The sequence below is a fragment of the Vicia villosa genome, unplaced genomic scaffold (genome assembly GCF_029867415.1).
Source record: "Vicia villosa cultivar HV-30 ecotype Madison, WI unplaced genomic scaffold, Vvil1.0 ctg.002099F_1_1, whole genome shotgun sequence".
Taxonomy (NCBI): domain Eukaryota; kingdom Viridiplantae; phylum Streptophyta; class Magnoliopsida; order Fabales; family Fabaceae; genus Vicia; species Vicia villosa.
In genome coordinates this window covers 222,576-246,516 of record NW_026705838.1, presented here as the reverse complement: position 1 = coordinate 246,516, position 23,941 = coordinate 222,576, and the positions used below count along the sequence as shown (strand labels likewise).

The 23,941-nt window shown below is 34.1% G+C and overlaps 1 long non-coding RNA gene and 1 pseudogene across 1 annotated transcript; both read right to left on the bottom strand.

Annotated features, from left to right (window-relative positions):
* Positions 1-326: 326 nt before the first annotated feature.
* LOC131637853 (uncharacterized) lies at positions 327-2,778 on the bottom strand (annotated as a pseudogene).
* A 7,084-nt stretch (positions 2,779-9,862) lies between these two features.
* On the bottom strand, positions 9,863-10,840 carry LOC131637852 (uncharacterized). The gene is made up of 3 exons (XR_009294508.1): positions 10,740-10,840; positions 10,493-10,548; positions 9,863-10,001 (listed from the first exon to the last, which is right to left on the bottom strand). It is a non-coding gene; the product is annotated as an uncharacterized LOC131637852 (long non-coding RNA).
* Between the last annotated feature and the right edge of the window lie 13,101 nt (positions 10,841-23,941).

Genomic DNA, 23,941 nt, shown 5'->3' with positions numbered 1-23,941 from the left:
TTGCATCTGCTTGACAAAATGTTGGACCATCTGTTTTGACATCCCTCCAAATACAATGTCATAAACATATATTTGATCTATCATTAGTTTATCATGCTCTTCTTTAACAAAAAAGATCTTATCTGTTTCTCCGTTCCTGTAACCATTATTGACAAGAAACTCAATTAACCTTTCATACCAAGCTCTGTGTTTTTGCTTCAAGCCATATAGAGCTTTCCTTAGTTTGTAAACATGATCTGGAAAACTAGGATCTATGAATCCCAAGGATTGTTCAACACATACTTATTCATTTAAGTACCCATTAAAAAGGCATTTTTCTTATCCATCTAAAATGATGTAGTTCCAACATCTTCTTTGACATTAGTCATTTTCTCAATTATTGAACCATCAACCTCATAGACACACTTCTTTTCATTAGGACTTTCATTTTGATTGGGCCTTCTTAACTCCATATGTGGAGGATCAAGAGTTTTGGAAGTAGTCTTATGTTGCAACTTTTGGTGTGACATCATAGTTTGATTTCCAATTTGACACTCAATATAAATTTTATCCTCGTGAATTGGGAGACCTTTAATAGCTTCTTCAGACATAAACTTCTTTGAACCTTTACGATTCAGATGTTCAAGCTTCTGGTTCCATAGCTTGACTTTATCTCCCTTTAAACAAGATGAAGAGTATGTAGTTTCTTGTGGTACCCATAAATAATAATTGTCCTTAAACCTTACTCCTTTCATCAGAACATCCTTCTTCTCATTGGTAACCAAAAATTCTAACTTGGTGAAATTTACTTTTAACCCTTGATCACATAACTGACTAATACTGATTAGATTTTTAGTCAATCCTTTCACCAAAAGAACACCATCTAGTCTAGGAGGACCAAAACACACTAAATTTCCTACTCCCTTGATTTCAACTTTAGCTTCATCTCCAAATGTGACAAAACTGGAGGAATGGGACTTGATGTCCACAAAATAATTTGTGACCCCTGTCATGTGTCTAGAACAACCATTGTCAAAATACCAGTCTTCTCTAGATGGAGATCTAAGAGAAGTGTGGGCTATAAGACTAGTGTTAACACCCTTAGGTTTCCACTCCTTTCTAGTTTTACTCATCACATGATTACCCCTAGGTTGATTAGGGTGTTTAGGATAAGCATACAATCTGCAACAAAAGAGCTTTATTTGACCTTATTTCCCATAATAATGACACTTCCATGGTAATAACTTGGCTTTGGTTTGAGATTTCTGATGTCCAGCAGAATGTTGCAACATTTGGTCTGACATCATGACCTTCTGCTTCCTTACAAAAGAAATAAATTTTGTCACAAGGGTTTTTCCATATTTATTTATAGATTGGTAATTAAAACCAAACCCATTGTTTAACATTCTTATGGATTTGGACATGTTTTCAAGTTTGGAGGTCAATAAGGTTACTTCATTTTGAAGATCAGAGATAGTGGATGACAGTGTTTCTTTTTCAGCCTGTAGTTGAGCTATGACTCTTTTTTGCTTTTCTCCTGTCGTGCACACCTCTTCACTTCTGACCCAAAGCTCTTTGTAGGAAGCAACCAATTCTTCATAAGAGAGATCTTCATCATAGGAATCTTCATCAGATTCATACCTATCAGTGAAGGCTGTAACATGCTTAGCAGTTCCATCAACAAGTTCACCTTCATAATTATCATCATAAGACCAAGGAACATTTTTTTTCTCGAGGTATATGAGACATTCTGATCTACGTACGGTGACTAAAACCTTCACATTCATGACATTGAATACCTTTTTCTTAATTTGTCTTATCCTCTGTTCTTCCTTTTCTCTAAAAGTCGCTATTTTTGGGGATGTCGAAGGAGATGTTCTTGACATTTTGTCTTGCCTTTTTATCCATGTTCTACATATCCTTATTGAATTGCCTCCCATGAAGCACAATAGCATCAGAAATTCCTTTATCAGTCTCCATGTCACTTTGATCCTCTTCATCATTTGTATTAGAGATAAAGGTTATGCTCATATTCTTCTTTTCAGATCTATCATTGATATCTAATTCAAAAGTATGGAGAGACCCAATCAGCTCTTCAACTTTCATGTTGCAAATGTCTTTGGCTTCTTTTATTATTGTGACCTTTATGTCAAACTTCTTGGGCAGAGACTTGTGGATTTTTCTAACAAGTTTTTCTTATGGTATCTTCCCTCCCAAGGCACTGGATGAATTTGCAATGTCAAGAATACTCATATGAAAATCATGAATGCACTCATCATCTTTCATCCTAAGATTTTCAAACTTTGTGGTGAGAAGTTGAAGTCTTGACATTTTGACTTGATGTGCCTTCATGAGTGGTTCTGAGAATTTCACATGCATCTTTGGCCACAGTACAAGTATTTATCAACCTGAATATATTTTTATCAACACTATTGAACAAGGCATTCAAAGCTTTGGAGCTACCAAGAGCAAGTTCATCTTCTTCCTTAGACCAGACCTCTTCTGGTTTTAATTCAGTGGTGTCCTTCCCTTTTTTATCTATCAACGGATGTTTCCAACCCTTGATGACAACTCATCTTTTGCTTAGCTAATTTCTAGTCATCTTTTTGTACTTTTGTTGAGAATTTTAACTGGTAGAGGATAAGAAAGTTTCTCTCTCTATAATAGATTTATTTATCAAATAGGGTGACAATTTGTTGTTTGTTTATTTTCTTATTTTATCTTGTTCCTTTTATTTTAGGATGTATACACATTTGGTAGATTTATTGTTGCTTGAGATTGCGTTGTATTTTTTATCATTGTTTTTTTTTCTACACATCATATTTCATGATGTGTTGAATCCTTCAGCATTTTATATTTTACAACAGAATAAAATAAGACAATGGAAATAGAAATTCATTGATGTCTTCCCATCATCTTAGACAATTTAAATAGAATTTCATTATTATTTTTGTTATTTTGTTAGTTTTTTAAAAGGAATAATTTATTATGAATTATGATGATACTTATATAAATTTTACAACAGCCTCGGGTCGGATTCGAGCCAAGTATCTTGAAATATACTGACATCTTAGAGGATATAATCATTAGGAAAAGAAATCAAAATTGTGATCTTAGGATAATAACCAAATGTTAATTAATAATAAATCATCTAAAACCAATTCTTCACTTTTAGACAAATGCGATCAAAGCACTTGTATATGTACAACTTGTGCCATGTTTGTGGACAATCATCATCATCTTTACATTTATAATCTTCTGTAATGAAAAAAGAAATTATAAATTAAAGTTACTATGACATATTATATTATTTTTTATGAACTACAAATTAAAGAAGGGAATTAAAAATAAAACTTACCGTCCCTATTTCCTTCAGCAACAAAAACTAAAAAAAGTAAGAGACTCATAACATAAACAAACATGACAACTTTAGCCATATTTTTTCCTTTTTCATATAAAATATTTATGGTTTGATGGCTTTATTATAGTGTATTCAACATTTATGAAGTTATAGAAACCATATTTTAAAATTAAAATATTTATTTAATATCTTTTATGCATAATAGTGTGTTGTGTTTGTCTCTTATTAAGCACGTTTAGTAAGGATGAAACATCATATTAATTAAAGGGGAAATTTTAACCTTTGATAATATTAAAAGGAATTAGTTTTGTTTTAACTTTTCACTACTTTTGTAACCTTTCATGACAATAAATAACTTTTATCTTCTTGGACCGTAATAAAGTTATTTATTGAAATAATGTATCATTTTGAGTAAGAACATGTTTATCTCCAAGTAAAATGTATTGTAATAACGATTTGTCTTTTTGATAATAAATATTTTGAAATTATTATACAAATATCAAACATTACACTAATTAGAGATGATCTTCTAAAATTTAATCGATAAGGTTGGCTCAGATGAAAATAAAATTAACAAAAGAAGTAAAATACACCAATATAGTTACATGATTAACAATGGCAAAATATCCATTTTGTTTCCTTAATTGTATTTTTAAATTTAGATTGGTCCTTTAATTTTTTTTTTTATGCATTGGTCTCTTAACTTCTAAAAGATTTTATTTTAGGTAAATTCTTAAGTACCCAATTGTTTGGATGGTATTCATACTTTTCATGACATGGAACATTTTTTTTAATTTTAGAATTAATATTAAATATCATGCGTCAGTTTTCTTGCAGTTACATGTGGAAGAATTGGACTTAGAGTCTTGTACCTACCATGGCAACGAAAGTGAGAATTTATTGAGTTTTTTTTTTTTTTTAAAGAATTTGTTGTTAATGAAGAAACTGAACAAAAAAACTCTATAAAACTACATTGTAGATACAACATTAAGAATAGAGAGGGCGTAAAGAAATTGAATTGAAAAATTAGAGATATAAATGGTGATTTGAAAACAAATTAAAAAAGATATAGAGATATACAGAAATGAAGAAATGGTTGAATCACAGTGGGAGGAAGAGAGATCAATCGGCAAAACAAACATACAATTAATCTTTTTGAAGATGCACATTTATTCTATTTGTTCTATGATGTCAGTTTTGAATTTGAAAGTTTATAAATTAAAATGGTTAATTTAAAATAAAAATCAATTTAAATAAGTTTTAAAATGACATGTCAAATATGTTATATGTGGCCCAATTAAAAACATACATCTCACATAGATATCAATACCCAATAATTTTTTAAGAGTACCAGAGTGTTTACTTTTATTTTAATCCTTTATTCCTAATTAGAAACGGATTTAGCGATATTTCAAAGTTTTTCTGTTGCTATTTAGACAAAAATGAAACATTTTGAACGTTAAAGAACCAATGTGACATGAAAAAAAATTAAGGGATCAATTTGAACCAAAGAATATAGTTAAAGGATCAAAATGGATATTTTTACCAATTAACAATCAAACTTTTAAACGTAATGAAAAATTCAAATCTCTTAACTTTGATTTTTTGTTGCCTTCGTCTTTACGATAGTAGTTGCTTCCTGAACAAAAATTAAGAATTAAATATACAATATCCTCTGTAATGTTAGCGACTTTTGCTTTAACCCCTATAAAAGATATTTTTTTAAATTCCCCTCATAATTTCTAGATTCCCTTATATACACTCTTGACTGCCACATTGCAGCAAATATTCTCCCTAACTGTCAGAGTAGCAGTCCACGTGGTATTTTTTTATTTTTTAAATTCACGTGTAATTTTTTTTTTATAAATTTCTTACTGAATATATATTAATTCATTATTTTACAGAATATATATTATTTAATAATTTATTTTATTTTTAAATTAAGAAATTATTTAAACAAAAATTTGAAATGAAACATATTGGGCTTATGGCCCTTTTACTCAGCCTGTTTTTAATGCATTAAATCATAAGTGTGTTTTCCTTATAAACACTGATATTTTTCTTATACAAACAGGTGTGGAACTCTATCAACTTGAACTAGCATGACTTCATCTCTGCTTGGACAAATGTTGGAACTCTCATTGCATTTCCGTGAAGCAAACATTTCTTGTTTTTTCAAATCTGCATGTTTCCCATCGTAATCAACACCAGTGTCCATCAATAGATGATCATGCTTCCCACCATCCACGCAGAAAAGGGTGTCGCCTCACTTAACAAATTTGAACTACCTGCAATCTCCTTTAAACCATCACCTTCAGATAGACCTCACCTCTCGGAAATAAAATAACCAACCTCAACAACTTCCTTAGCTGCTTCATTTCTTTCTCTCTCCCACCAAGCACCAACTTCCTCTAGAGCAAGCTTCCTCATTCTTATATGGTAATTTATCTCATCTTTACTCGAGAATTGCCTCTCTCTATGTCCCTCAACGAACGGTATCCTCATCCAAGTAAAATCCTTCTTCTGCACCACCAACACACTCGGCTGCATCAAAACCACATTAACAACAAACTTTCTGCAAGAACAAAATTGGTTGTGCATATGACCTTAAGTTTTGATGATAACTTTACATGTTATCTTAGAGAACAATTGTATACACTAACAATTTCTTTCTAGTGTGTGGCTTTTTCCTTGCTGGTTTCGCCTCTAGTAAGAGGCGTGTGACGTCATCAGGTTGTGAATTCAACACTCTAGAATAATACTAGTCTTTTGTTACAATGGAAATCAAGATTCTGGAATGTTACTTCTCCAACGGTTCTAAGGAACATTAGTACAAGAGCTTCTGATCGTGACTTTGCAAGGAAGCTTTGGAGGCCTTCTAAAGCTTTATTTTGTGTTCCATGTTCTGAAGATGCTAAAGACAATGTTATGTTGAACAAGTTCTGAAGATTTGAAAACATCTCTTATGAAGACCAAGTGCTGAAGACTCTGAAGACAAGGTTCTGCTGAACAGGTTCTGAAGACTCAAAGACTTAGATTCTAAAGACTCGAGTTCTGGTCCTCGACAACATGCTTCAATCAACTTATGTGAGAAGCCTTTGAAGACTTAGAAGATCAAGAACGACTTGCGTGTGATGGGGATCATAAAAGTACTAATGTAAACTGTGACATCTATTCTTATAGGGTGCGTAAGGACAGTCCTATTTGTACTTGTTATCTATCATTCCCACCATGACCGTTGGGGATTTTACAGCTGTACTTTATATTTCGTATTCTAGCCTCCAACAGATCTATCTTTTTCTATAAAGGAAGCCATTGGAAGAATTTAAAATCAACGAATCAGTTCTACAAAACTACACTAAAGCGCTGCAAAAACTCTATTGAAAAAATCTTTGTATAATTTTATATTTTAGCAAGGAGCTTTTTTGTGTATCTTACTTTCAACACTTTTGCTTTTCTGTACTTAAACATTATGTAATCTTCTTATTAGAAGCATCTCTATAATCAACTCAAATATAATGTTTTAACAAGTTGAATTCTCTTTATTTATTCAAATTTATCACTCTCACTTAAACTTATTCCTTAAACCATTAAAATAATATTTTATGTCTTTAAATAACTTTATTATTCAATTATTTTATCAAAAAAAAACTAATTGATTAAATAAAAAATAATTTAAGAATATATTAATTGATTTGAATTATTTAAAAATTAAGAATAGTAAATTCTTTATTATCCATGCATTTTTGTTAGATATCGACACCTTTAGTATACATTATTTTTTTATTTATTTTAAAATTAAATATTACTAAAATATGACATCCCATTGAATATTATTATTTTATTAATAAAATATTGATATGCCACAACCAATAACATATAAAAAATTTAAATACAGTAATAACTAGAATTGGATCTATTGAGGCTAAGACAGGAGTAGCTATTTTATTTACATAATTCATTTGATGTAATTTTAATATTTGTTTTAATAAAAATATAATATTAAAAAAGTAAAAATTACTTCTATAGAATTGCATTTAAATTTTGAATAAAATTTAGGTACAATTCTTTAGGTGTGGTTCTTACTATTTTCCAATAAAAATATGATAAGTATGTAATTTTCACTTACACTTGTGCAAATTTCTTCTATTTTCACTCCCTAAATAATATTTAAGTATATTTTTCATATTTTTATTGGAAAATGGTAAGAACCACACCTAAATAATTGTACCTAAGTTTTGTCTTTAAGTTTTTTCTTTTATCGAAGAAAGATACGAAACAAAACATATAACAATAGAGATATATATTTTTTTAATTTGTTTATATGTTGTATCTATTGAGGCACACAAATTTATTTATTGGCAGATGTTTAGCTATGTTTAAAAAAATATCTACTTAATATAAATCTAAGATTGTCATGATGACAACTTTGGACACAATTCTAACCCTAAATTTAACGTGGCATCATATTAGAAATGTTAATTCAATGTGGCATCATATTAGAAACCTATTAAAATTTTGAATGTTATCACTTTTTTATTCTTCACAATCATTACTATTTATCAAATCTAATACCCTAATTTTATTGTAATAAATAAATAATTTTTAATAAATTGTCTCATTACCAAAAAAAAAATGATATTAAAATATTTGAAGTCAATACTTTAATATGTAAAATTTTATATTATTAGCTCTAAATATCATGACGAGGACAATTGGCTTGCTATATGGAAACTGCATGTCCCCGAGAGGTGTAGAAGTTTCATTTTGCTCCTTCGTCATGACAGGTTACTTACGAACTATAGTCAAAGCCGGAAAGGACTAGGAAGTGCTGCTTGTAACTTGTGTGGAAATGTCTGTGAGACAACTCTACATGCTCTCCGTGATTGCCATAAATGTATGCCAATTTGGAGGAGCATAGTCCCTAGCAACATAGCTAGAGATTTTTTCCATACCAATCTTTCAGCTTGGTTTCAATTGAATTTGCGTGAGCAAAGAGGCATAAACAAGGAGTGGGGAAGTCTTTGGGCCACCATTTGTCATGCTCTGTGGACTTGGAGAAACAAAGAAGAACATATAGAAGGCTATAGGAAACCTGCAAATCCTATGATCCAGTTATTGAAGAGGAAAGAAGATTATGCTGAAGCTTGTTCTATGTTTAGGCAGAAGTCAGGTAGTGGTTATGGCAAAAGGTGTCTTGGGTGGCAACCTCCTACATCGAATATAGTTAAACTGAATACGGATGGAGGGAGGAAAGGGTTTGGAGTGGCAGTGTGTGGAGGTCTCATTAGAGATCACAATGGCAAGTGGATATGTGGTTTCTCAAAATATTTAGGCGAGTGTAGTGTCTTGCTTGCAGAATTTTGGGGAGTTTATGAAGGTCTCAAACTTTCTAAAGATATGGGATTTCAAAGGGTGGAGGTGACTACTGATTCTCAGATAGTCATTAATGTTATCCACGAGAACAATATTAATAAGGCGGAGTGTAAGGCGGTGTTTCGCGATATTTGTCACTTACTTCATGACTTTGAAAATGTTCTTTTTGTGAATAGTTTCTGGGAAGACAATAGATGCGCGGATGCTCTTGCAAATATTGGTTACACAATTCACCAATATTGTGTTTATGCTGAACCTCCTGACATTCTAATTCAAATGATGGAGGATGATAAGCTTGGTTTATTCTACCCGAGAGGTAGCGTTCTGTAGTTGTTCCTTTTTTTGGGCTTAGGCCCTCTCTTGTACCAAAAAAAACTTAGTTTATTTTAATAATATATAATGTTTGATTTTATTTACTTATATTTGATTAAAAATAATCGGTTGACCAACTAGGACTAATACGAGGAAAAAAATTAGTAGGGCAGGATTTTACTAAAAATAATTAGTCAATATTTTTATTGATTAATTATTATTCATTTTATTTTATAAATATAAACTTCTACATGAAAAAACAAATTTCATAATTCTAGATTTTTTACTTGGCTAAAATATATTCCATAAATATTCGTCATTTGCAGTACTATGAAATTATTATAATGAAGATAAAAGTAAATATGTTTTAATTAACTATCAAAGACATCAACTATCAATCCTAATAATCTGTTGTGAAATCAGTAAACCCCAATTCAAAATCGTAGAAATAAACATCTTGGACACATAAGCATTTGAAAATTGTAAAGAAAATAAATGGTTACTTGTGATAAAATGTCATCATAAGCCATTAATCTGCCTACACACAGTCGGTTCTTTTTAATACATCTATAGGTTTAACACCATAATCCGTCTTTTAGTAATCGAAAAAAGGTTTAACACCATAAATTGTGCAATATAGATACTGAACATAGTAGAAGCATACGCAAAAAATATCACAGGAAAAACTATGACCAAAGCTCGTACCGTCGACACCAACTGCCATAGGCTATGATGATCAACTCCTTCTGATACCACTAGCAGGATATGACATATGAATTCTAGGAAAACATCATGCTAAAAAGACACTTTGCAGCATCCAAACACAACCAATTTCATCAGCCACGACCATCGGTCACAAGCCTTTGCCACAACAGTAGGATCTTTAGCATAACCTTCCTTTAATACAGATCTTTGAAATCTATTTGCATGCTTCTAAAATTGTTTAACGTGCAAGCTCCACAACATACCTAACCTACTTAGCGCAAAAACAAAGACAGGAAGAAAGAATTCAGTCATCACACAATCAGAAACAAAAAAGTTAACACATTCTTAACACAGAAAAAAAACAAAAATTAAAACATTTACAGAAGTGCTACCTGATTTCCTTGACTTAGAATTAACAACCTCAACAAATATAGGAAGCTTGACAAATGCTACACGAGGGAAATTCGATACCAATAGGGATCGAAATGGAACGATGCGGCAAGCCAAGGTTCCTCAAAATCTCACCAAGTAGAGATAAATGTTGTGAATTTCCATGACCCTCAAAACCACTAACCCATGTTTTATTTCTCTCTTCAATTAAGGATTGTTCACTATGCATTGAATTCCATAAAAAATATTTCCCAATATTCCAGGTCCCAACTCCACAGACAAGGGTTGTTAAAAGCACACCACTTATCAATTAAATCACGCAACAACAAACACAATCAAAATAAGAGAAAATCGGATATCGAATCCAACCTTGTGTGTACGTAACACCGGATCATTAACCATCAACCCAGCAGTGTTGTTATAAACTGAAATCGCATACAACCAAAAAAAATTAATTAAAAACTAACAATCATGTATTATCAATTAACGCATTTGTATCATAGTGTGAAATTATGCAGAACCTTGGATAGTGGCTGAATCCCCTGAAAACGACATATTAATCGATTAACCGATGAATCAATGAATCAGGGAGAGATGAACAGAGAAGGAGATGTACCTGGTGCGGAGAGGGAAGGGAGAAATGGAAGAATCGATGGAGATCTCCAAGAAGAATGCAGCAAGGGCGGCGAGGGAGACAGAAACTCCATGGGAGATGAGAGAGATTGGGAGAGACGTTCTCGTGAATCCTTCATAGAAGAGAACAATGTGAAACCCTAAAATTAGAAAGAATTGGAAAAGATGGTGAAATCAGAAGGGTTGGAATTGAAGTTTTGTAACCGCATAAGGAAGTGGAAGGATTGGAATATGAGAAATTAGTAGTGATGTAGAGGCTCCAGAAACAAAGTTGAAGGATAAAATTCTCTTCTCACAGGAAGCCACTTGGCAGCACCACATTGAAAGTTTAAAAAGATACGATTTTCTTATATTATAGATTTGATTTCAAAATACAAAAAGAAAGGGAAAAATTAAAAAATTAATTAAAAACATTTATGGGAAGGGGATATTTCTCAGAGAAAAATGGTTATAGTGGCTTGGAAAAAGTGTTGCTTACCCCCTAAATGAAGGTAGGTTAGGATTGAGATCCTTAATTACTCTAAATGAAGCTACTAAACTCGTTTTCTGTTTGAAACTCCAGCTTTCCAATGAAGATTGGGCCGAGATCATCAGAGGTTGCGTCATTAGATCTTCCTCTTGCATTCAACCTCATATTATTTCTTCCATTTGGAGAAGTGTGAAAGCTGAGTTCAATGTTGTTAAGGGTAATTCTTACAGAATCATTGGATCCAACTTGAAGATTCTTTTCTGGTTAGATAGATGGCTAAGATCCGAACCTTTGAATCAAATGCTGATTGTTATGCAACATTTACAACACTTCCTCAATGATAAAGTTGGAGACTATTTGGTTCACAATTCTTGGCATTTCCCTCAACATATTTTGCAACATTTTCCTAATCTGCTTGATAATGTGTAGCATGATGATTTTTCCTGGCCTTACTTATCTCATGGGAATCTTAACCTCAAGCATGATTATGATTTCAAAAGAACTAAGGGCCCGATTGGTGTGCAGGATATGATAGAAACATGATAGGATATCAAGCGGGATAAGGATAGGATATGATACAGACATGATAAGATTTATCCTATCATGTGTTTGGTTGACACATGATAACAGATAATATATATATATATATATATATATATATATATATATATATATATATATATATATATATATGACAAAATTACCCTTGCAAGAACATATATTTAATTTGATAAAAATAAAATTATAATTTATATTTTTAAAATTTTAATAATTATTTTATTTTTAAATATTCGAATTTTTTATTTTATTAAATTAATTATTAATATTTTTAATTTAATATCAAATTAATTTTTATTTATATTTTGTCATATTTAATTTTTTATTTTGAATTATATTTTATAAGGGTAAATTAGTAAATCATTTTCTTATCTTATCCTGCCGGATTCTAACCCAGCTCATATTCAGGATAACAATTTGAACTAGTGAGGCAGGATAGGATAAGTTTCAGGATTAACTTATCATATCCTGTTGTGTCAGCAAACACTGGATTGAGATAGGATATGATACGGATATCCTATCCTGTCTTTTATCCTGCGCACCAAATGGGCCATAAGAGTCCAAAGCTCGACTAGGCCAAGTGGATTTGGAACAACGATATCCCTCCAGCAAAATCCCTCATTGCTTGGCGTATTTTTCATGATAAAATTCCCCCATTGATGAGAACTTAAAGAGGCGTGGCTGCAACATTCCTTCATGATAAAATGCCCCCATTGATGAGAACTTAAAGAGGCGTAGCTGCAACATTCCTTCTGTCTGCAATCTCTGTTTTTTGCAGGAAGAAAGCTTGAACCACTTGTTGTTAAACTGCAGGTTTTCCACCAATCTCTGGTCTTAGTTTTCTCGTCTTAATGACTTTAATATCTAGTCTTCTTCTTTCACGGGCCTCTAGAAAATTCGTCACCAGAATAGATCTCCCTAATGCCTTCTGGTTTTTCAGTCGATTGTGATCAACATCATCTCCACTATTTCGTTTGCAAGAAATCAGGCTAGATTAAAAACAAGACCATTAGTTGGAAAGTGGCCATCCCTTTAATCTCCTAGGCTATCTCCTTTGCCGGGAAGTCTTCGACCTCTATGCAGGACTTGCGACTTCTTAAGAAATTTAGAATATCATTACATCTTCCTAATGCTCCCTTCATCAAAGAGGTCCTTTAGTGTCCTCCTCTTATCAATTGGATTAAATATTATTGATGAAACTGCTATAGTGCTACTCCTTCTATGGCAGCCTGCGGTGGTTTTTCCGTAACAAGGAGGCTGACTTTGTCGGAGCCTTTGCTGAGCCGGTTGGTCAAAAATCGGCTTTCTTTACTGAGATGTTTGGAGCCCTTCGGGCTATTGAGTTGGTCAACTCTATGAACATCTCTAATTTGTGGCTTGAATCCGACTGCGCTCTTATTGTTCAAGCCTTTCAAAATATAGTTCTTATCTCTTGGAATGAACTTTATGGTCACTCATATTTTTCGAGAAGATAATGCTTGCGATGATGTTTTAGCCAATAGAAGTTTTCATCTTCATTGTCTTTATTTTTCATCCATTGTGTGTTCATAGACAATTGGGTTAGAGACAAACTAAGTCTTCCTAACTTTCGTTTTAAGATGCAACTTTCATTTTAAGGTGCACTAGAGGGTTTAATTTTTGCCACCCTCTTTTTTTTTAGATCTTGTTTTCTTTCAATATATTTTGGACGGTGCTAATTGGCCCATTTGATTATTAAAAAACTTTTAAATTTAAATTTATTTTATAATAAAATATTATTGAATAAATATATTGATTTTTCATCTCATACTTTAACCTCTCCTAAACTTGCTGCATATGGAATTCCTAATCGTATACAATTAGTATTTCCAAATTCTCTTGTTCTTCCTGCATTAACCTACTTGGATATATACTTTTTTTACTTCCGCAGTGGTGATGATGGCTATTTCCGCATTTAAAAGTTTGAAAACTTTGTTCATTCATTCTTGTCAAGTTTTGGATGATAAGATCCTCCCAGTATCAAGTTCCTCGCTTGTTAATTTAACTATAGCACCATTTTATAACTCCTACCGTTACAAATTTGAATTATCTACCCCAAATCTTTGCCGCTTTTACTTTAGCGGTTTGCCTCTTCAGAAACTATATGGGCGCAATAGAAATACTAATTTCTCTTGTATTAAACATGTATATATTGATTTACCTATCTGGGCAAGTGTAGAAAATTATCCTTCAATTTTATTCTATTGGCTGGCTGACCTTACTCTTATGGAATCACTCACAATCTCTTCAATGACTCTACAGGTATTTTAATTTGGTTTCTCTAAATTTGTTTTCGTTTTTTATTGCATTACTTTTTTTTATTTGTTGAGCTTAATTCACCTTCATTCTTTGTTGTAGATTCTCGACTTAATTCCTGATTCATCCAAGATTGATTTCCCTTATTTACATAACTTGAAGTTACTGAAAATAGAAGACTCATATAGCCTTTCATTGAGAAAAGATTCATTGGTAAAAGATGGGGTGGGAGACTTTTTGCTTCAAAACACACCGTCACCCAAGAAAGTCATTATACTTGTACGCCGTTTGCCAAGGTTCAACTGTTTAATTTGGCTTTTACTTTCCTCGCTGCTTTTGCTTCCCAACTTCTATCTTTCCGTAGCTAGATAGCATTATTAAGATTTATTTATTTTCCTTCAACTTACTGAATTATTGTTGGATCAAAAGTGTCATTGCTATACTTAAACTCTACTACTTTTATTGTTGTTGCAGCATGTGACTTGACTGTTTATAAATGCAGTTTCGATTATATAGAATAGATAGATCTTATAAAGTCTGACCATTTTATATTTATTATAGATATTGTTTAAGAAGCCTACTGATGCAGCTGCTTTTATTATTAATTTTGTTCAATAGTTATAAAAGTCTATTGTCTTGTAGATAGTTTACAACATATAGTTTTATACATTGATATAATTTTCTATCATAGTTTTTGTAGTTGTTAATATTAATTTGTAACTTCTTGTGTCGAAGTAGGTTTTTGCTCGAACACAAGGTGTGTCGAAGTGTGTAACAGTTTGTTACACATAAGTTTGTTTTAAAATCTAGATAGATTTGATTTAGATTTAAAATAGATTTAGTTCCAAAATAGGTATTTTGGGCTTTTATAGTTTTGGGCTTTGGCTTAGGGAGAAAGCTAACCTAAATCTATAAATAGGGAGTAACCCTCATTATTTGTAATGAGGTCATTAACCGGTATTTGTTAGAACAAGATTTGTTCTGATCAATATTCTTGTTTTGATGATAACAATATATAGGAATTTTGTATAAGACAATAATCCTTTGCATTTTCCATTTCAAGAAATACATAAAGAGTATGCACAATTCAACGCTCAGAAGCACTGACTCAGAAGGTTTTGGATGGCTACATCAGAACATGCTCTAGCAAGACATCAGAAGATGGTCAAGCAGAATCAGGACATGTACTATGAAGCATCAAAAGAACATGAAGTCAGAAGCAGAAGCACTGATGTTCTGAACGGTATCACGCTCAAGCTCTTCAAAGTTAGAAGACAAGAAGATGCTCTGCACCAAGCTGATTGACTCTGATATTCAAACGTTGTATTCACAAATCCGAGTTCATAAGTAGTACAAGATGACAGGCTATTAAGTCTAATTTCTGACTGACAAAAGGAACGTTAGCAGCTACAAAAGGCAAAGTCAGTAAAAGCAGCAAAAGCATGGCTCGAGGTAGTTGACAAAAATGTGAAACATTAAATGCAGCGTTGTACTATTCAAGCAATGCATTAAATGCAACCCAACGGTCATCTTCTCAAACGCCTATAAATATGGAAGTTCTGATCAGAAGCAGCCAACCAACTATTGTGAAATATACCAAAGCGCTGTCAAAATCAAAGCTCACGAACTTCATCTTCAACCTCACAAACTCTTGTAATATTTAGTGAGTGTTAAGCTTAGAACTTAAGAGAAATATAACTGTTATGATTATAGCTTTTTAAGAAGCAATTCATACTCTTGTAAACTTTATTCTATATTGATTGTAAAAGGTTCCTAGAGTGATCAGTGTGATCAGTAGACTCTAGAAGACTTAGAGGTTATCTAAGTGGTGATTTCCTAGAGTGATCAAGTTGTGATCAGTATACTCTAGAAGACTTAGAGGTTATCTAAGTGGAAAACCATTGTAATCAAATTGATTAGTGGATTAAATCCTCAGTTGAGATAAATCACTCCAAGGGGGTGGACTGGAGTAGTTTCGTTAACAACGAATCAGGATAAAAATAATTATGTTCATTGTTTTTATCTTATAAGTTTTTAAAGTTACACTTATTCAACCCCCCCCCCCCTTTCTAAGTGTTTTTCTATCCTTCAATTGGCATCAGAGCGCTGGTTCTAGGTGCAAGCACTTAACCGTATTAGATAAAAGATTCAGGGAGAAAAACACAAAGTCAATATGGTTGAAACAGCTGCATCAACTGCTACACCTGTTTCTAATGATCAAAACAACAATGGAAATGTTTTCAATGGATATTCTAGACCACCAGTGTTTGATGGTGAAAACTTTGAATACTGGAAAGATAGACTTGAAAGTTACTTTCTTGGTCAAGATGGTGACTTATGGGATCTAGTCTTGGATGGTTACAGACATCCAGTAAATGCTCGTGGAGTAAAGATGTCAAGACAAGAAATGAGTGATGATCAAAAGAAGCTATTCAAAAATCATCACAAATCAAGGACTATTTTGCTGAATGCTATTTCTCAAGCTGAATATGAGAAAATAACAAACAGAGAAACTACTCATGACATCTTTGAATCCTTGAAGATGACTCATGAAGGTAATGCCCAAGTCAAGGAGACAAAAGCTCTTGCTTTAACCCAGAAGTATGAAGCTTTCAAGATGGAGGAAGATGAAAACATTGAAACAATGTTCTCAAGATTCCAGACTCTGACTGCTGGATTAAGAGTGCTTGACAAGGGATATACAAAGGCTGATCATGTCAAGAAGATCATCAGAAGCTTTCCCAGAAGATGGGGCCCAATGGTGACTGCATTCAAGATTGCTAAGAATCTGAATGAAGTCTCTCTTGAAGAGTTGATCAGTGCCTTGAGGAGTCATGAAATAGAGCTGGATGCTAATGAACCTCAGAAGAAAGGTAAGTCTATTGCTTTAAAATCAAATAATAAAAAATGCACTAACGCTTTTCAGGCTGAAGAAGAAGATTCTGAAGAATCAGAATCAGAAGAAGAAGAATATGAACTCTCCATGATCTCCAGAAGAGTAAATCAACTCTGGAAGAGTAAACAAAGGAAGTTCAAGAACTTCAGAAGTTCTAAAAGGCCTGAAAGAGGAGAATCTTCTGGACACAGAAGATCTGACAAAAAGAAGGTGACATGCTTTGAGTGCAAGGAGCCAGGTCACTACAAGAACGAGTGTCCAAAGCTTTAGAGGGAAAAGCCCAAGAAGAAGTTTGAAAAGAAGAAAGGCCTTATGGCTACTTGGCATGACTCAGATTCTTCTGATCAAGAGTCAGACTCTAAAGATGAGCAGGCAAACATTGCGCCCATGGCCATTGTTGATAATGAATCAGAATCTACATCAGAATCAGACTCAGACTCTGAAGAGGTATTTTCTGAACTTTCTAGAGATGAGCTAGTTTCCAGCTTAACTGAAATTCTGGAAATCAAGGCCAAGCTTAGTATCAAATACAAAAAGCTGAGAAAGCTCTTTGCATCTGAAACTAAGAAGCTTGAATTAGAAAATTCTGAACTCGAAGAAAAAGATTTAAAACTATCTAAAGATGTTGAGTCATCTTCTAGTTCAGAAAAGTCTATTTCAAGCATGAACAATATTCTTAAGGAATATGACTTGAGTTTCAGAAAATTTCTATCTAAAGGTATTGGAAGAAGTCAACTTGCCTCTATGATATATGCAGTTAGTGGAAACAAGAGAGTTGACATAGGCTATGAGGGTGAAACCCCATACAAACTTGAATCTGTTGAAGATATGAAAATCACATACAAACCTTTTTATGATCAATTCAAGTATGGTCACTCCCATGATATTAGGCTCACATCACATGCAAAAAGTTTCCACATTACACACACTAAGAAGCATGTGACACACACTAGAAAATATCATGCTGCTCAGAATAGGGAATATCATGCTGTTCATCCTGTTAATTTTCATGCTAAACCCAAGTTTAATCAGAACTTGAGGAGAACTAACCAGAAATGACCCAAGAAATTGTGGGTACATAAGGAAAAGATTATCCCTGTTGCAGATATCCTTGGCAGCCAAGAAGACAAAGCAAAACATGTCATGGTACCTGGACTCTGGGTGCTCGCGACACATGACGGGAAAAAGGTCTATGTTCCAAGACCTGATGCTTAAATCTACTGGAGAAGTTAAGTTTGGAGGGAATCAGAAGGGCAAGATCATTGGCTCTGGAACCATAAGTATTGGTAACTCTCCTTCCATAACTAATATTCTGCTAGTAGATGGATTAGCTCATAACTTATTGTCCATAAGTCAATTAAGTGACAATGGTTATGACATAATCTTCAATCAAAAGTCTTGTAAAGCTATTAGTTAGAAGGATGGCTCAATCCTATTTACAGGCAAGAGAAAGAACAACATTTACAAGATTGATTTTCAAGATCTTAAGAATCAGAAGGTCACTTGCCTTATGTCTGTTAGTGAAGAGCAATGGGTCTGGCACAGAAGACTAGGTCATGCTAGTTTGAGAAAGATTTCTCAGATTAACAAACTTAATCTGGTCAGAGGACTCCCTAATCTGAAATATAAATCAAATGTTCTTTGCGAAGCATATCAGAAAGGGAAGTTTTCCAAACCTGCATTCAAGTCTAAGAATGTTGTCTCTTCCTCTAGGCCGCTAAAATTTCTGCACATTCATCTGTTTGGCCCAGTCAAAACATCATCTGTCAGAGGGAAGAAATATGGATTAGTCATCGTAGACGACTATAGCAGATGGACGTGGGTAAAGTTCTTGAAACACAAGGATGAGTCTCATACAGTGTTCTTTGACTTCTGCACTCAGATCCAATCTGAGAAAGAGTGTAAAATCATAAAGGTCAGAAGTGATCATGGTGACGAATTTGAGAACAGATTCTTTGAGATTTATTTCAAAGAAAATTGTATTGCCCATGATTTCTCTTGTCCTAGAACTCCACAGCAAAATGGAGTTGTAGAACGAAAGAATAGGACTCTACAAGAAATTGCTAGAACCATGATCAATGAAACCAATATGGCTAAGCATTTCTAGGCAGAAGCAATAAACACTGCATGTTATATTCAGAATAGAATCTCTATAAGACCTATTCTTAGTAAGACTCCTTATGAATTGTGGAAGAACAGAAAGCCCAGCATTTCTTATTTCCATCCATTTGGATGTATATGTTATATTCTGAACACTAAAGATCATCTGCATAAGTTTGATTCTAAGGCACAGAAGTGTTTCCTTCTTGGATATTCTGAACGCTCTAAAGGCTACAGAGTATACAATACTGAAACATTGATTGTTGAAGAATCAATCAATATCAGATTTGATGATAAGCTTGGTCTTGAAAAGCCAAAGCAGTTTGAGAATTTTGCAGATATAGAAATCTCTAACTCAGACTCTGAAGAACCCAGAAGCAAAGTATCAGAAGATCAAGTTGCTGCTTCATTAGAGAATCTCAGAATTTCTGAAGAGCCAACTATCAGAAGATCTTCTAGACTCAACTCTGCTCACTCAGAAGATGTTATCATTGGGAAGAAAGAAGATCCTATCAGAACAAGAGCATTCCTTAAGAACAATGCAGAATGTCAATTTGGTCAGGTATCTCTTATTGAGCCAACTTCTGTTGATCAAGCTCTGGAGGATGCTGACTGGATAATTGCCATGCAAGAAGAACTAAATCAGTTTACAAGGAATGATGTATGGGATCTTGTTCCAAAACCAAAAGGGTTCAACATCATTGGAACTAAGTGGGTCTTCAGAAACAAGCTAAGCGAAAAATGAGAAGTTGTAAGAAACAAAGCCAGACTGGTTGCTCGGGGCTATAGTCAGCAAGAAGGTATTGACTATACTGAAACCTTTGCACCAGTGGCCAGGTTAGAATCTATTCGCTTATTAATTTCTTTTGCCACTCAACATAACATCACTCTGTATCAGATGGATGTTAAGAGTGCCTTCTTAAATGGTTATATAGATGAGGAAGTATATGTCCACCAACCTCCTGGTTTTGAAGACTCTAAGTCTCCCGAACATGTTTTCAAATTAAAGAAATCAGTATATGGCCTGAAGCAAGCTCCTAGAGCTTGGTATGAAAGATTAAGTTCTTTCCTTCTGGATAATGGTTTCACTAGAGGAAAATTGGATACTACTCTCTTCTATAAGACCTTTAAAAAGGATATTTTAATTTGCCAAATATATGTTGATGATATTATCTTTGGAACCTCTAATGCTACACTTGGAAAGCAGTTTGCTAAGTCTATGCAGGCTGAGTTTGAAATGAGCATGATGGGAGAACTCAAGTACTTCCTTGGGATCCAGATCAATTAAACTTTTGAAGGAACTTATGTTCATCAGACCAAGTATGTGAAAGAACTTCTGAAGAAGTTTAATCTTTCAGAAAGCAAAGAAGCAAAGACTCTTATGCAACCAACGTGTGTTCTAGGTAAGGATGATGTAAGTAAGAAGGTAGATCAGAAGCTCTATAGAGGTATGACTGGATCTCTCTATATCTTACTGCTTCTAGACCAGAAATTTTATTCAGTGTTTGTCTGTGTGCAAAATTCCAATCAGATCCTAGAGAATCTCACTTAATTGATGTTAAGAGAATTCTGAGGTATCTAAAAGGTACTACTAATGTTGGTTTAGTCTACAGAAGATCTGAAGAATACAACTTAGTAGGATTTTGTGATGCTGATTACGCTGGAGATAGAGTTGAAAGGAAAAGTACTTCCGGAAGTTATCAATTTCTTGGAAGTCATCTGATCTCCTGGTACAGCAAGAAGCAAGCTACAATTGCCCTCTATACAACAGAAGCAGAATATGTTGCTACTGCTGGATGTAGTACACAGATGCTCTGGATAAAGAGTCAGCAAGAAGATTATCAGATATATGAGAGTAATATTCCTATCTTCTGTGATAATAATTCTTCTATTTGTTTATCTAAGAATCCAATCTTACATTCCAAAGCTAAACATATTGAGATTAAACATCATTTCATTAGGGACTATGTTCAGAAGGGTGTTCTATCTTTAAACTTTGTTGATACAGACCATCAATGGGCTGATATCTTTACAAAACCCCTTGCTGAAGATAGGTTTAAGTTCATTCTGAAGAATATCAGTATGGATTTATGCCCAGAATAAAAGGATGAGAAGTTCTGATATATGGATTAGATTTGAAATGATCATTTATTTCTTTTATAAGAAGTTCTGAAAAAGTTGATCAGTTAGATATTCTGATTCTGTTATTGCTAACGTTTCATATGTCTAAGTTGATTCAGAATATCTTTTAAAGCAAAACAGCTGTCACCAGCTATTCCAGAAGATGAACACATGTTCACTCTAATTGGACAAGCATGCGTGCAGTTGATGAGACGCCGCCCTAGGTAACTGTGCAAATCATTTCAAATATCACGTTTTACCCGAACGTCACTCATCATTAAATGCTAACTGATTCAAACTCTGTAATCTTTTTCATTCAGAATCATATTGCATATTATTTCAAATTCGTGCCTATATAAACACATCTCCATATCATTTCATCTCTTTCCATTCATCTTCATTATTCATTGTCTGTGTTTGTTTGTCTCTCTCTCTCTCTCTCTCTCTCTCTCTCTCTCTCTTTGCATAAACCCTAGTTTCTAAACCCAGTAATCTCAGTGTGAATCCATGGCTTCCTCTTCAAATGTTCAACGCAAGGTATCATCCTCAAACCAAGTTCAACAAAATAAATCTGCAAACCCTCCTTTGAAGACCTATTCGATTCCACTGGATCAGTTGGAAGTCATCTGTGAGTTAATGGTGGATGTTGATAATCTGGAACAACATCAAATCCATATCAAAGATAACTTGGTATTTCAAGGATGGGCGTCTTTGTTCTATGAGTTCTGTGGACCAGTCTATCCATACTTAGTGAAGGAGTTCTAGATTCATGCAACTGCTATCCCTAAAGCCATCGTCTCTTTTGTTCATGGTAGATTCTTCCCCATTACTGAAACCACCTTGAGAATGCTGTTTGATTTGATGAACTCTGAAGGTGAGACTGAAGCAACTTCAAGAACCAATTGGGATGCTGTCTACGCTAAAATCTTTACTAATGGAAAGAAATCAAAGGAAGTTAAGGATCTAAAGGACATATACAAGATATGGACTAAGATTCTTCTGGGCTGTTTCTATCACCGGAAATCAACTAGTTCTTCTAACTTCATCAACAGAGACCAACAATACATCATGTATTGCCTTGGTACGTAGAAGAAGATGGATATCCCTTACATCATTTTCAATCACATGTGGAATGCTGTAAAGGATTCAAGAGATGAAAACAGAATGAAGCATAAGAGGAATGTTATTCCTTTTGGGAGGATCATCACCAATCTTCTAGTTCAAACTAATATGGTTGAATAGTTGGAATCTGCTGGAGTAATCAATGATCCTTACACAATCATTGGGAGTACTCTGAACGCTCTTACCTTGAGGAAAATGGGACTAATTCAAGCTTTTGGTACTGCTCCTCAAGCAAATCCAGAAGTTAGAAACCGAAGAGGTCCAATTCTTGCTGATTTTGAGATGTTCTTTCTAAATGAACAACCATAAGTTAAGGTTCATTACCTTAATATTCTCAAACAAGATGGTTCTGTAGATGCTCCTATTGGGATTAGCAAGCAGAAGCTTCTGACTACTAAGGATGGAGTATCAAAAGTCTTTCCAGAAGTTTCTCCCTAGCAAGAGAGAAGAACAAAGTGAAAGCTAGATCTTCCTTCTATCAGTGAAGAGAAGAGAAATGAAGAGAAAGCTGAGGAAGAAAAGAAAGAAGCTGAAGTAGAAAAGGAGAGTAATAAGAAAGAAGATGTTGTTGAAAAGAAAAAACAGAAGAAGGATGATGAGAAGGATGAAGAGAAGAAGAAGAAGAAAAAGAAGAAAGATAAAAAGAAGAAGAAAAAGAAAGAAGCAGAAAATAAAGAAGAAAAGATAACTGGGAAGAAGGCTGTTGAAGGAGAAAAGAAGAAAGAAGAAGAGGAAAACAAGGAAGAAGCAAGGAAGAAGGAAATTTCTGAAGGAAAGCAGAAGGTGGTGATTCAGAAGAAGAGGAAGGCTGTTGGAGATGATTCTGAGAGGCATCTCAAGAAGAGATCTCCAGGTATTCATATTTCTGAACCTAACTCTGTACCTGTTTTAATTTCAAAATCTGTACCAACAGAAGTTCCCCCCTCTCTCAGCTAGAAAAAGCCCCAGCCAAATCACCTCCAACCACCAACATTCTCACCCCTCCTCCTTCACCCAAGACTCAAGGCACCGCGCCTAATCTTGTTTCTGACCACCGTGTTTCTGAACCTATCCTAGAAATCTTACCTCTTCAAAACCTCTTTCCTCCTCACACATCTATCCCACTTTCTCAACCTCCTCCTAATGCAAACTATTCCCCTGTTGCCAACCCTTATACCAACAATGCCACCGCATCAGAATCCCCGAATTCTGATTCATTACATGAACTCTTTCGTTCCTGCAACTATACTGTCGCTACCGCGAAAATTAACAGAGTCGCCACTAACATATTTATCCTGAAAAGGAAGGGAATGCCAGCAAACCACAAAACAAAACAACGGTCTCACGACCAGAGAAAAAGGGTAAGGGAGTCGGTTACGCGAGGGGAAGGTGTTAGCACCCCTCGCGCCCATCGTACTCGATGGTATCCACGCCTGTGTCTAAAACTATGGGTGTGTAAGCAAACTACGCTAATCTGGACTAAAATGAATGCAGAATGTAGGGAAAAGAAAGGATTGTGCTCGCACGGGCCCTACCCCGCTGCCTACGTATCTGTTTTGCAGAATCAGAGCTACCGTAGCTCGGCTAACTAATTTCTGTTTGTTTTGTGTTTTTTAGGTGAACGAGTTACATTCACACTCTGCTGCTCGACCTTTGGAGGCTTATG